The sequence below is a fragment of the Ambystoma mexicanum genome, chromosome 1q, assembly GCF_040938575.1.
Source record: "Ambystoma mexicanum isolate Mex_15411 chromosome 1q, UKY_AmexF1_1, whole genome shotgun sequence".
In the NCBI taxonomy this organism is placed as follows: domain Eukaryota; kingdom Metazoa; phylum Chordata; class Amphibia; order Caudata; family Ambystomatidae; genus Ambystoma; species Ambystoma mexicanum.
In genome coordinates, this window is record NC_090922.1 from 1,495,206,569 (window position 1) to 1,495,218,618 (window position 12,050).

Below are 12,050 nucleotides of genomic sequence, written 5' to 3' on the forward strand. Positions count from 1 at the left end.
GCACATCGCTGATCTGGCTTCCTTTTTGGACATTTTATGGGCATGTGGACCCTTTGCCTATAAGCAGTTCCCTCTAGCCTGGTGCGGTGTGTGTGAAGTTTATCTACACTCCAAACAACAGTCCTCATATTCCCTGAGGTGCATTTCATCCTGGCTTGCCCCCCTTTCACAAAGCTACATCTGTGCCCCTTGCATCCCCTTCATCATCGTATATGGACAAATCAATTACTTGGTTGATGATGAGAAGCAGGAACTATTGCAAAGAACTAAGCGCTCGAACTACCTTTCAGCAGACTCATCAAAAGCCTTAATGGGCATTCCTGAACAGTACCAGCTGTTTAGTCATACAGAAACCTTTTTCGCTTCTCTTCAGGCTCCTGGCATCCAAACCGTGGCAAATGACAAGTGGCTCCAGGTGACCAGATATGAACGGTTTTGCAAAGTCATGAGCCTCAGGGCATGTAGCTCTTCTTTAATGGCACTAAAAGCTGACTCAGATGACTCGGATATGAACTCCTACTGTTTATAAATGTATCTGAGTCAGCCAACTGGAATCCTGGGCAGAACCACTGTAGCAGAGGATGCCGACTCTGATAGTAATGTCAGAGACAAAATTCCAGCTGGTAAACTAGGAGGTGCACAACCTCCAATCCAAGGGAGTGATAGCAACGGTGGTCATAGACAGCGGCAGCTTTGTTTGCAACCTGTTCCTGGTGCACAGGAAGTGGAAGGCAAGTCCAGTAATAAACCTCAGGAATAGATCACCTTCAGACATTTCAAAACGGAGGGGATCCACTTGTTGATAGACATACTAAGAGATGGGGACTGGCTTGACTAGACCTTAAGGTTTCTCACCTGACGGTACCTGTAGAACGAGACTACAGGAAATAACTGCAATTTATCTGGCAGAGAAACGCCCAAGAATTCACATGTCTTCCTTTCAGGCTATTATCAGTACTCTGGTGCTCCACCAAGTTAATTATACCGGTCATAGCTGCATTGCGAGATTTGGGAATAAGACTGATAATTTACATAGAAAACATGATCATCATGGCGCAGGAGGCAGAGAAACATCTGGAACAGGCAGACAAGGCAATCCAGTTGGTACAGAGTTTGGAATTTCTGATCAACTGAAAGAATTCTGAGCTGAGTCTGAGCAGAGATTGGAATTCCTGGGATTCGTAGTGGACACACTGGAATTACCCAACCCAGCCTGAAGGTAAAGGGAAGACACAGATCTCTCTCATAGAGTTTGCACGTATTGGAGGACTACTTGCAGCCCCATTCAAGCTAGCTTCCCTTGGCTCTTACATTACAGGACACTGTACTGCAGAGATTGAAGATCAGACATCTACAAATAAAGGACTAGCATAACACCAGCTGGTGGAAACAGACACAGAGCGAGGAAAGCGCTAAACTGGTGGCTGGAGTATATGGAGGCATGGAAGCCATTGCCATTTTCGGACGAGCACCAGATGTCATCCTCGAGTCGGATGCCAGCAAGTCAGGCTGGGAAGCCAGGTACGGCAAGATGACGACAGTACTTGAAAGCAGGTTGGATCTACACATACATTGCCTGGAGCTCTTAGCGGGTTCCTTTGCTACCATTGTTCTGTTAAGGGACCCGTCGGGTTCTGCCTGGTGCTCAGGATGAATAATATCTCGGCAGTCAGATGCATAAACCATTGAGGAGGAACCATGTCCAGATTACTTCTGGAAATGGTGAAGGACTTCTGGCACTATTTCCTAGAGCAGGGAATCTCTGTGACAGCGGAGTACCTACCAGGAACAGGCAATGTGGTGGCTGACTAGTACTCTAGTTACTTGACGAATGCCAGTGATTGAAGGAAGGACAGGAAGAACCTCCTGGTAAAAAGAGAAACGATGGGGACCCTTCCAGACAGATCTCTTTGCTTCATGGACCAACACTCATTTACCTCAGTTCTTCAGCTGGAGACTGGATCCAGAAACACAGGAAACTGATGAGTTCCTACATTCCTGGTGGACACAAGGGTGCTATGTATTTCCTCCCTTCTTGATGAAAGCGAGGACACTGAGCAAGGCAAGGAGGCCGAACACCTCTCTTGTAGTAGTAGCTGCATGGTGGAGGTCACAAGCCTGGTTCCCGGCTCTCATGGAGTTAGTGGCAGACTGTCCACTAGTGGTCCCCACCTCTCTACAGTCTCTGATGAGGACAACAGGGGAGGTGCATCCATTGGTGGCCACTGGTTCTGTGGAATTTCTAGCTTGCAGGGTTTCAGGATGAGATAGAGACTTATTGGAATTTCAGAGGTGGCTTCAGCACTTATCGCGCAATCTTGGGCACCCTGTAAAGCAAGAAGCTACCGGGCGGCCTGTGGAGTATGGAACAGATAGTGCATGGAACAAAATCTGTGTCCCCTTTTGGTGCCTATCATAGAGGTATTGAATTTTCTTGCTGAGCTTTGGCAAGAAGGTGAGGTGTTTAGAATGATAGGTGTCTATAAGTCAGCAAATTCTGCTGGACACAAGCTCTGTGAAGGGAACTCTGCCCCCTTCTCCCTCTCTCACTCTGGCACTCTCGCCGCTTATAGGGGGACCGCTGTCCCCTGCTCCCACCGTAAGTCTTTCACAGATGGCAATCTGCTCCACATTGCCACGCTTAACACTCGCTCAGCTGTCAAACACTCCTCTGACATCTGCAACCTCCTTGAACTCCTGGATCATGATGTTCTTGCCCTCACCAAACCTTGGTTCAAGGATAGCTCTGTCACAAATGTTGACAAACTTCTCCCAGAAGGCGACACGATACTCACTAGGTGGGGGAGTAGCAATTATCTTACCTGAGTGGATCCCTGTGTCTGTCATTTCCACTCAGGCCTACTCATCCTTCGAGTGCCTGGTCTGCAGGCTCTTCACCCCTGCTGGTCACCTTCTATCGGCCACCTGGTCAGCCCTCCCTCTTCCTTTCTGAATGGGCTAACCCGGCCTCCTCTCTCTTTTCCTCCTCTTCTCAACTCCTCCTACTGGGCGATCTCAATATCCATCTCGAGTCACCTGATTCCTCAGGCCCTTTCAGCAATCTTTGCGACTCTCTCTCTCTCTCCATCTTAACCTCTGGCCCAACACACACCGCTGGCCATACCTTGGATGCTCTCATTCCAACTGACATCCCTCTATCTATCCCTCTGACTGCTCCTCTCTCCTGGACTGATCACTCTCTCCTCTCTTCTCACTTGAAGCTCTCATTTTATCTTGCATCAGTAAGCCTGGTACTGCCTCCCATCTAAAAGGTCATACGACCCATGAAAAGGGCGTCAGTAGTTGCCTTTGCCTCTACCTACTCTGCTCCTTCTACTCCTGTGGCTGAATCCCAACCTGACACGGCCCTCTCTAACTTTAACCTCTCCTTTTCCAACAATCTTGATATTCTTGCCCCTGCCATGAGGGTACGGCTGAAGCCTACCAAAAAGTGCAACTCTTGGTGTGACTCTGAACTGGCTGCCCTTAAACGCAAGTGCAGGGCAGCAGAGCAGAAATGGGATTCCTAGGGTGCACCCTCTGACAAACTGGCCTGCTACCTCCTACAAAGGCAGTGTAGACTCTGCATCCACTCCAAGAAAAAAGTCCTTATTCATGCCTGCATCTCATACGGCATTCAATAACATGGCCAATCTTTTCAAAGTCTGCAAGGAACTAGCCAACCCTACCACAGCCACCTCCACCATTACACCCACCCAGGCCATTTGCTCTGCCCTGGCTCCACACTTCACCTAAAAAACACAGGATATCCTATCCTCTCCCTCTTCCTCACCACCTCATGCCCCAACATCTCTTGTACCGCCCTTGGCCACCGCAACCCCTCCTCTCCTTCTCGGTTCTCTCTCCCCTGTCACACCTGAGGAAGTCACTAGACAAGTCCAGTCTGTGAAAACCTCCTCCAAACAGATGTACCGCTGTCCGTCCAAAACCATCACGGACAATATTGACTCTCTTGCCCCAGCCCTGGCCAACCTCTGCAACCTCTCCTTCACCACTGGAGTTTTCCCCACTGCTCTTAAGCACTCCCTTGAGCACCCCCCCTCAAAAACCTTCTGCTGACCCTTCCATTCTGGCAAACTATCACCCGATCTCTATCACTCCTTTCCTGGAAAAACTCCTGGAGACGTTAGCTACTTCTCAGCTTACCTCCACACTGAATCTGTTGGTTGCTTCCAGGACCACCAGTCTGGCTTTAGAGCATCCAAAGGCAAGGAAAACTACTCTCCTGAACACCTGTGAAGATCTGCTCTCAAATCTTGATTCTAACTCTCTCTCTGCCATATCTCAGGGCAGCTTTTAAATAACAAATTGCACAATTTATTAAGCCCGGGGGCCCGTGAGAATCTAATTATTCTTATATCTCCTCAATTTCCACAGAATTCACAGGCAAAGTCCAAATGTTATTAAACCGCCCTAAGGTCCTCCTCTTCCACCTCTTTCTCGATAGATATTACCACACTCTGCAAAAAAGGGATGGAATTAGCTGCCTCCAATACGCTAATCCATATACCCGATTTCACAAAGGTAAGAAGACCTGCTGAAGGACAGCTCCACAGGCCTTTAAGGAGCGCTGCATAGCCATCAAGGATCAGAAGCGTAGTTAGCCATGTTTCCTGAAGACAAATGATATCAAAATATCCAGAGAGGATCAGAGCATCTGATCGCAGATGTGAATATCTCCTAGTGTTCCAAAAGGCAAGGAGCAGTTGCAAGTCTTGTTGCTAATTACAATTAGATGTGGGAAAATGAGTACTCCCCAAAACCTTGCCTTCGATGGATTTCCTTTGCTGTTAGTATCCCTGGTAGGAGATTGTATGTTTGCTCTGTTCATTCCCAGTTACAGTGATCAACAAATCTCCTTTGTGCCGACCTGTATGGTCAGTGAAATCCTCATCTCAGATGTTACGAATTAGAGGTGCCCATGTTTCAATCGAAGTAGTGTTTATTTTGCCCTTAGTCTCTAGTTTCTTCAAGTGGGAATTCTGGTTCTGTGATGGAATACTGCGATCCTCTATCTTATGGCGTTTGCCCCATTCTTCATTGGTTATGTCTGTAAGATTATATCCCATTAGCAATAAGAGGTGATCCACTTCTAGGAGTGAAATGTTCACCCCATTTGATCTTAAGGTTGCCCTATTCTTCATTGGTTATGTCTGTAAGACCATATCCCATTAGCAATAAGAGGTGATCCACTTCTAGGAGTGAAATGTTCACCCCATTTGATCTTAAGGTTGCCCTATTCTTCATTGGTTATGTCTGTAAGACCATATCCCATTAGCAATAAGAGGTGAGCCACTTCTAGGAGTGAAATGTTCAGCTCATTTGATCTTAAATGGAGGATTACTCTGTCATGACAGCTTTCCACAGGGATCTCCACTATGCAGATGTCGTCTGATTGCAGAAAGCTAAGAAGAAGTACTTGGTGCAAGAGCAGCATTACACAGGCCCAGTTTAGAATAAAACTGCAGTCCGTTGACAATAGTCTATCTAAAAGCAGCCTATACAAACCTGTTTTTATTGGACCCAACATGGGTTCCTCGAGCATAGGTTTGTTGGCTATTATTAGATTCCTTTCTCTCTGACCAATGCTGTTCCACCCTGTCTTGTTTCAGGCCGGAGTTCGTCCCGGGGGTGGACTCGGGCCCGGCTGTTTCATTATGTTTTTTAAAAGTCACCTTTTCTCGCTTTTCCTCAAGAGTCAGAAAAGGACTGTGTTTTTCCCTAGATTTGAGGATCGGGAACTGGTCGATGGCAATGTAGTTGAAGCCAGGCGCCTCCTCTGACCCATGCGACTTAGCCATAAATTGGGTGCATTTCAAATGCACGTTCACTGGGATTTTTCAACAAGGAAGCTGACCGGGCAATACTTGATCATCCTCACCAAACTCGTATTCATTGAGCGTGTAAGTTGTCACTTTTAAGCAATCCACCATTGAATGGTCAGAAGGGGAGGCCAGCACTGGAACATGATTGGCACAGATGCCTCCATGTTTGTCAACTAGGGAGTCTTTAGCTAAGACACCCACCTGGAGGCCCTCAGGTTAGGGAAAGGAATGTCTGGGGATATGGAGATTTCTTAAGAATTCACGGCTACTGTTCCCATTTCGATTAATAGTCATCAGTTTCTCATTCAGGAAAATCTGGAAAGGCATTGTTGAATTCCCTGTTTCAATGGGGAGTCTGACTCCAATGCAGCCTGACAAGTAAACTGCGTAGCAGACGCAAAATCGTTCTTGTTTACAGTATTTCTAGGGGACAGACTTAAGCCATTTTCTCCCTTTTTGTTCATTTCCCCAGTAGCCGCCTGAGTCTGAGAACTCGTTGATATTATATCATTGAAGGTCACCACAGATGCATGGGTACCTGGACGTCCTCCCTTAATTTGTGATGGAGGCTTTTCTATGTAGTCAGCAGTGTTCGGAGAAAGATTCACTCTATTCAGACCACCTTTCTTATTGTGAACCCAGGATTGCAATTGGAGGAGATCTAACTCAGAGATTAGATGAAATTATGTGTCCGGTCTTTCAAGGTCCAAGGCGTCTTGTAGCTTCTGCTGGATGACGTTAGAACATTCAGCCTCATGATCCACTCTTGATTGAAATGATCAAATAAATTATTCAATGAATATGAGAGTGGCCTGATCCTTCGCGTTCTCGTTCATCGATTCATAAAGTTTCATGAAAGGGGCCAACGAGATGGAGATAGCTGCCATCATATTACATTGCATGTTAAATGTCACAGGCTGAGAGCCTTTACCAGCCTCATCCACAACTTGAGTGGAGAAAACCGAATCTTCTAAAAATAGGCTCTCTGGTACATGAGAAGCCGGCAGGTGACGCAACATTGGTTGAATGTCTGTCACAAAGGAAATTAAGGGCAAGGCAGGTTTAGTGAGGGGGACTTCTATTATAGATGGTACTGCTTGCCGGGAAAGTATGCTGAAGTCCTTTTGTGAAGAAACCAAGGACTGAGTGGAACGTTCCTTCTCGACCAATTTGGCCAATTTGCGAGGGCATACAGCTTCCCCAATGACTCCCCTCTCACCCAAAGATGTATTCAATGTAGCAATGTGCTCCTCTGTTTCACACGGCATGTCTCTCACGGGTAAACCATGGGTAGCATAGAGAGATTTCTGCAACAGAACATCAGATAAAGACACTTTAGAAACATTGAGGAGTAGTGCTGGATTTCCCTGAGGTATTCCAGAAATATTGCAGCCAGGTGGCGGAGTCAGCCTCCTCAGGGTGCCTTGAGTGGTAAGAGAATCCGCTTGAACGCAGACTGGCAAAAGGCCGGCCACTTCTCGAGCCGCTTTACGAGCATCGTCCATAGTAAAAGGGAGGGCAGGTCCCTCTTTTTCTGCCCCATCCTCATACCTGAACGTGTGCCATTGGATTAGGCGCTTTTTCATCCTGTAAAATCTCTGCATCAGTCAGATCAGCGGTTCTCTCAAATGGGGGAGGGAAATCTGAGGAGAAGCCACTGTGGTGTCATGTGCCCCGCCAATCGAGGGTCACCTGACACACAGGAAATAAAGGAATCACCGGAACTGGCGTCATAACGCCAGTCCGGGTTTATGCACTGATCGAAGTGGTCCGTGTGCTTCTTTGCTGCGCCCCCCTTCCCCGCGATGCGCACCAGAGGCCTGCCATCCCGCGGTCCGACGCTGAACCAGGGACCCCGGGAGCATATCATCACACTGGCGACGAGGCGGTAAGAACCCGCACCTCTGAAAAGCATAGCCGCTCATCATTACTCCGCGTGCCGGCGCGACGCGGAGCCGCGTATCCTCCCTCCGCCTGCTAACGCGGATGACCAGCTGCTGCTGCATTTACCCGGCGAATCCACGCAGCAGCACTACAAGACGCCGGGGCCTCTCCCACACGGACAAATGAGCCGTGCATCACACGGACAACCTCTCCCACATGCCACAAGTCGGCTACAACACGTGGGGCACTAAAAAGACTGGCAAGCAGCAAGCCCCTCCTCACACATCACCCCTCTCACATCACCCAGAAACGAGAAAAGGGGAGTGTAGCAGCAACACAGGCACCCTGCACCTCGAGAGGTGAAGACACAGCCCTCACCTCACCCCAGGAGCCATCACAAACCCCCACAAACTACGCCTCAAACCAAATCTGTTGAGCTCATTCAAATAACAACCTAACCAGGAAGGGACCGTGAACTTTCTAGAACATGTCCAGCCCAAATACTAGCCCCACGAGGGCCAGCACAAATTTATCATCCAGGAGGAGCCTCACCTTAGACCCTCCAGACCCAGCGCAGACAACCTTCATGCCGCCGTTTGATCCTTTTACCACCGGAGCCGCTATTAGGTGGGAAATCTGGCTACAGCAATTTGAAATGCATCTAGATGCGAGAGGCATTACCATAGCGAAGAAGAAGCGCACGTTCCTCCTACTCAACATTGGAGCAGCCGCCCTGCATCTATTCAACGTGACCCCAAAGCGTGGTAACGACAACAACTACGACTCGGCCAAAGCTACGCTGACTAATATGTTCAAGCCTGATCTCAACCCAGATTACAAACGTTTCCATTTCTGCATGGCGAGACATCGCGAGAAAGAGACAGTAGATAAATTCCACGCTCGCCTTCGAGAAATGGCGGTAGGCTGCGAGTTCCCGGACGAAGAGTTTGCCTCCAGATCATCAACAGGATATCCTCAGAAAAGCTAAGAAGAGCCATCCTATCTGAGAGAAACATAAGACTCTCTCGCATCCTAGAAATGGCACGTCTCTGTGAACAAACAGAAGACCAGGTGGCGATCATGGAGGCCGCGATTCAAAGATTGCCGCTAGACAGCCCTAAACCCACCGAGGACGTCGCTGACATCTCTAAACATCAGAGCAATCGCACGAAACAAGGCCAAAGGCCCAACACGGCACAAGGACGAGACAGGAACTGCAAATGGTGCGGAGGCCCATGGCACAAGGGTGAGTCTTGCCCGGCATGGGGATCCACGTGCAGAAAATGCAACCGCATTAACCACTATGCCGCAGTCTGTTTGAACCCACCGAACAGAAATGACGCAGCACAGCAGCCTGCACAGGATCGCAGAAAAATGTTTGCACCCAGAGAATCCTCCCGCCAACAAGAGCGAAGAGGAAAAGCTAGAGCCGTGGACGACTCCCAAAAGTCCCCAGGCACGAGCAGCAGCGACGACAGCGATGACAGCTCGTCCCCAGAAGGGAGAGACAAAAACAGACGGAAAAGGGGGAGTAGGCGGACACACCGAGTACACCTGATCTCGGCCGTCGAGCTGCACCGATCACTACAGAAAAAGAGACCGTCATGCACCGTTCTTTCCAACAGGGCACCGCTGAAAGTAGTCATCGACACCGGCGCAACCGTGAACGTCATGCCGGTGACGGCATACAGCAAGCTCTGCCCGAAGCCTACTCTCCAGAAGAGGAAAGTCCGGCTCTATGCCTACGGAAGCAAGAAGCCTTTGCCCGTACGAGGATCCTTCAAGTCGGATTTCACCTACAAAAATGCCAACCATGGAGCACGCGTCTATGTAGTAGATGCCGGCTGCGAGACATTACTGAGCTGCAGAACAGCAGAAAAACTGGAGTTGATCCACTTTGCTTTCAACCTTCAATATGACGAACTCAACAGCCTGCTAAAACGACACAAATAACTGTTCCAAGGCATCGGATGCCTAAAAGGAAGAACCATCAAGCTCCACATAGACCCCACCATTGAACCTAAAGCAGTAAGACATCGACGGATTCCATTCCACTTAAGAGGAGCAGTGGAAAAAGAGCTGGCCAAGCTAGAAAAAGCGGGAATCATAGAATAAACGTCAGGACCTACCCCGTGGGTCTTGCCCATGGTGGTTGCTCAAAAACTCAAACAACCAGACGCGGTAAGAATTTGTATTGACATGAGGCTTCCCAACGCAGCCATCGGGAGAGAACGGCATGTAGCACCTACGATAGACAAGCTTATTGTAGACCTCACAGGAGCAACAGTCTTCAGTAAACTTGACCTTAGATCAGGCTATCACCAACTGAGGCTGTCCAGAGAGTCGAGATACATCACTACATTCTCCTCTCACCTCGGCCTGATGAGGTATAAACGACTCAACTTTGGAATATCATCTGCCGCAGTCATCACGGGGTTAGAAGGCACCACCAATATCAGTGACGATATTCTCGTATACGCATCAAACAAGAAGGATCACCACAAACGACTGGCAGCGGTCCTAGCAAGGTTAGAAGAAGGGGGCCTAACACTCAACGCCGAAAAGTGCGAGTTTGACAAAGATGAAATATGCTTCTTTGGGTATATCTTCAGCGCCAAGGGCGTATCCCCCGACCCGTCCAAGGTACGACACATAAAGAACACCAAAGCACCCCAATCAGCCTCCGAAGTGAGATGCTTCATGGGTATGGCGACATATTGTGCACGCTTCATCCCCGATCTCGCCAGCATGGCAAGCCCACTCAGGGAACTAACGAAGAAGGACCAGAAGTGGGAATGGACCACCTCCCCCCAACAAGCGTTTCAACAAATTAAAGACACCCTATCCGCGTCCACCACCATGGCATTCTTCAACACAGATAGGCAGACTGAACTCCTGGTCGACGCCAGCCCTGTCGGCCTCGGAGCAGTCCTAACCCAAACTGACAATGAGGGAAACGTGGACCCCATCGCGTTCGCCAGCCGAGCGCTTACAAAACCTGAACAGAACTACGCACACATAGAGAAAGAAGCACTAGCCATCTTATGGGGATGCCGTCACTTCAAAGTGTACCTGTTAGGCAAACAAGCAAAAGTCCTCATGGATCACAAACCTCTGATCCCAATTTTCCGTGGATCCGCTCCTCACTCACCAGCACGCATCGAGAAATGGATGCTGCAGCTACAACCGTACAACATCGAGGTTGAGTATCACCCAGGAACAGACAACCCAGCTGACTACCTATCCCGCCACCCGCGGCCTGCCACTGACAGAGAACCGCGCCAAGCGAAGGAAACCGACGAACACATCTGTCACATAGTCGCCTGCACGAGGCCGCGGGCCCTGACCCTACAGGAAGTGGCCAGTGAAACAGAAACAGACACCGTCCTGCAACACACCACTGCCGCTGTCCGAGCTGGCAACTGGAAGAACTATCTCACGTTGATGGCCCAGCGCACTGCGTCAGCCGAAGTCAAACTCAGAGCTCTGTTTGGGATCCGACATGAGCTCTCGGTAGCCCCAGAAGGCATCTTACTCAAAGGACATAGAATCGTGTTGCCCGAGTCCTTAGAAGATAGAGCTCTACGCCTAGCACACAGTGGGCATCAAGGCATCGTCAAAACCACTGCATACCTCAAGTCCAGGATGTGGATGCCCAAAATACAACAAAAGGTAGTAAAGTTAGTCGAATCCTGCGCAGCATGCCAAGCATCCAAAAGACCAGAACACCCCGAACCGATTAGCAGCCCCAAGAAGCTGCAAACGCTGGGACGCTGTCAGCATGGACCACTGCACAATTGCCGGTGAAGGGTATCTTCTCGTAGTGATCGACGAATTTAGCCGATACCCGGAGGTGGAACACGTAGCATCTACTAACGCAGAGACCACAATCCTCACAATAGAGAAGATATTTGCCACACATGGAATACTGAGGAAAGTGAAAAGCAACAACGGACCATCATTCACTAGTCAAGAGCTGCGCGAGTACTTCCAAGAAGTAAATGTCAAACACCAGCGAATCACCCCAAGATGGCCCCAAGCGAACGGCGACGCTGAAAGATTCATGGGGGTCACTCAACAAAGTCATCAGGATCGCCAAAGAACAGGGACGCCCGTGGCTGAAAAAAGTGTACCGGTTCCTGAGATCACACAGGCAAACCCTGCACTCCTCTACGGGGATCAGGCCGGCAGCCCTCATGCTTGGCGTACCCATACAGGCGGAAATACCCATACACCCCCAGTGGATAGCTCCAGAACCATACATCCCTGCCATAGACGCTACGCGGCTGAGGCGAAATGAGCAAGAAAGCATCGCCAGAC